The sequence below is a fragment of the Mirounga angustirostris genome, unplaced genomic scaffold (genome assembly GCF_029215605.1).
Source record: "Mirounga angustirostris isolate CCGP_5_RB_7025 unplaced genomic scaffold, mMirAng1.0.hap1 SCAF_2, whole genome shotgun sequence".
Classification (NCBI taxonomy): domain Eukaryota; kingdom Metazoa; phylum Chordata; class Mammalia; order Carnivora; family Phocidae; genus Mirounga; species Mirounga angustirostris.
Genome location: NW_026991710.1, coordinates 136,148,311 through 136,151,720, shown reverse-complemented (window position 1 = coordinate 136,151,720; position 3,410 = coordinate 136,148,311). Strand labels below are relative to the sequence as shown.

General features: G+C 38.4%; 1 pseudogene; it reads left to right on the top strand.

The window, feature by feature from the left end:
* The first annotated feature begins 334 nt into the window (after positions 1-334).
* On the top strand, positions 335-1,619 carry LOC123847492 (developmentally-regulated GTP-binding protein 1-like; annotated as a pseudogene).
* The last annotated feature ends 1,791 nt before the right edge of the window (positions 1,620-3,410 follow it).

The window sequence follows — 3,410 nt, the reverse complement described above, 5'->3', positions numbered from 1 at the left end:
TATTGAAAACAACTGGATTCAACAACATATTATTGTGGGAAGATTTTTTAAAAGACTGCCATTAATTAATTGATGCTATAAAGATCAAGAAAACAGTTTACAGAGGTATTTTCTTATTGAATTATTTGAGTGAAATTACTTGGTGAAAATTTTGGTATAATGATGCCATAAAATATTGTCTGGGAATGAACTGCTGCAAACTCTTCCTGAGTTCCCAAATGGAAGAATATTCTTTATTGAAATTTAAAGTCTCTCACTAAGAACTCAGAAGAAGTGTGAGGGGAAGTAGTCTGTGTGGAGGCCACTATGCTCTTCCCCCAACCCCCTGTGACTCGCCACCATGAGCAGCACCTTAGCCAAGATTGCGGAGATCGAAGCCGAGATGTCTCGGACTCAAAAGAACAAGGCCACAGCACACCACCTAGGGCTGCTTAAGGCTCGCCTTAATAAGCTTCGTAGAGAGCTCATTACCCCAAAAGGTGGTAGTGGTGGTGGGCCAGGAGAAGGTTTTGATGTGGCCAAGACAAGTGATGCTCGAATTGGGTGTGTGGGTTTTCCATCAGTGGGGAAGTCAACACTGCTTAGTAACCTGGCAAGGGTATATTCTGAGATGAGTTCACTACTCTGACCACTGTGCCTGGTGACATCAGATACAAAGGTGCCAAGATCCAGCTCCTGGATCTTCCAGGTATCATTGAGGCTACTAAGGATGGGAAAGGTAGAGGCCGTCAAGTCATTGCAGTGGCCCGAACATGTAACTTGATCCTGATTGTTCTGGATGTCCTGAAACCCTTGGGACACAAAAAAGATAATTGAAAATGAGCTGGAACCGCAAACCCCCAAAAATGGCTTTAAGAAGAAGGACAAAGGAGGCATTAATCTCACGGCCACTTGCCCTCAGAGTGAGCTGGATGCTGAAACTGTGAAGAGCATTCTGGCTGAATACAAAATTCACAATGTTGATGTGACACTACGTAGTGATGCCACAGTGGATGACCTCATCGATGTGGTAGAAGGAAACAGAGTTTATATCCCTTGTATCTATGTGTTGAATAAGATTGATCAGATCTCCACCGAGGAATTGGATATCATCTATAAGGTGCCTCACTGTGTACCCATCTCTGCCCATCACCACTGGAATTTTGATGACCTCTTGGAAAAGATCTGGGACTATCTGAAACTAGTGAGGATTTACACCAAACCCAAAAGCCAGGAGCCAGATTATACATCCCCAGTGGTGCTGCCTTACTCTAGGACTACGGTGGAGGATTTCTGCATGAAGATTCACAAAAATCTTATCAAAGAATTTAAATATGCTCTGGTCTGGCGTCTGTCTGTGAAACACAGTCCTCAAAAAGTGGGTAAAGATCATACATTGGAGGACGAGGTAGTCATTCAGATTGTGAAGAAATGAAACCTTCCCCTCTACCCATGTGCTGGGACAACCATAGCAGCTTTTCCCATGACCAAGCACCCTATCCCAAACCCCTTCAAGATTTGGCAGCCAGTGGACCAGGGTTCAGGGGAAGGAGATGAAGGCATCCAAGCTGGAACTTTGTCTTAACTTGGTGTCACCTTGTAAATTCAACTGCATAAAGGACCTGGTAGGCCATCCAGCTATGTGCAAAAAAAAAAAAAAAAAAAAAAAAGAACTCAGAAGAAAATTATTGACATGCTGTGGAACTTTCCAGGGTGAATAGAAATTTATCTGTTTTTCTTCAACATCATATAAAAAGACATATATAATGAAACAGATGTGAATGAGGATAATAATGAATGCACAAAGCTGCTTTTTAGGGAATTAATTATTCCTTTCAATATTTCTTCAGTCCTTTTAACTACTTTTATTATGGTCATTATCATTTATATATAGATTCATTTAGGTAATATTTTCTAGGCATAAACATATTAAATTATGTCCTACCCAAGTGTGATCTGAAACTCTGTCACCTCCCCCACAAACTGCCCTCTCACTTTCTCCTGTCTGACTCTAATAAACTAAGATGGCATTTTAAATTGGTGAAAGTAATGATGTTTATATAATATATATGTCAATTAATTGGCAGAGATAGATTTTGCTTTTGTATTAGTCATATAATATAGTGTGATTTGTACCTCATCAAAGGAATTATTTAAACCATGCATTATTTTTTTAACTTCTGTATGTTTTTATTTTTTTCTTTTATTTTTTACAATTTTATTTTATTATGTTAATCACCATACATTGCATTATTAGTTTTTTTTTTTTTTTACATCATTAGTTTTTGATGTAGTGTTCCATGACTCATTGTTTGTGTATAACACCCAGTGCTCCATTCAATATATGCCCTCTTTAATACCCATCACCGGGTTAGCCCATCCCCCCATCCCCCTCCCCCCCAGAACCCTCACTTTGTTTCTCAGAATTCATAGTCTCTCATGGTTCGTCTCCCCCTCCGATTCCCCCACCTTCATTTTTCCCTTCCTACTATCTTCTTCTTCTTCTTCTTTTTTTTTTTTTTTAACATATAATGTATTATTTGTTTCAGAGGTACAGGTCTGAGACATTGGGGAGGGTATGTGCTATGGTCAGCACTGTAAACCATGCATTCTTAAAGGGAGTCCTATCACCTTTAAGGGAATAAGAATTAGTTCTCTGGAGCCATCATATCTTAGCTATTACAATGGTTTATGGCCTTCCAAAGCACCACAGTACATAAATAGATATACAGTATCTCTGTGGTATTAAAATTTCTTGATGGAAACTGGACAATTAGGGAAAAAGACATATAAAAAGACTCTGTAGGGTACGGGAGTGGTAATGAACTTTTGTTGCAAAACACTAAACAATGATAGTATGTCAATTCCCACACGAAGGGCAGTTTTTAAAATATTTCTTTATAAAATTATCATAAGAAGTTTTGGTTTTACAGAAATATATTGACAATTCTTAGCCTTTAGATGGAGGTCAAATTGGGCCACATCTCTCTTAATTCCAAAAAAGGAAGCATCAAAGAAAGATTGTGGAGTTAAATAGGTAAGGAAGATTTTATTTAAGACTATTGCAATAGGGAAGACATATTGAATCTAACTCTGGTGAAACCAAAGGCAGGAGAATTTTTAAGCACTGAGGTAAACTAGTGGAAAAGTACAGGAGAACATTAGAGGGAGGTTGGTCAATGTGATTAGGTCATCCGATTTTTGCTAATTGGTACTTACCAAATTTAGGCTCCTACTCTCCATTAAACAGGGAGATAGGGGCCCTATTTTCTTGATGATTACATTAAGCAGTTTGCTCCCAACTCTTTGAGAAAGACATAATTGTGTGGCAAACTAGCAAGAGGCTATGAGAAGATTTACATTTCAAAGAAGCATTAAAGGAATTTACATTTGCAAGATTTCTAAAATAAAAGCCCTAAGAAAATGGAGAT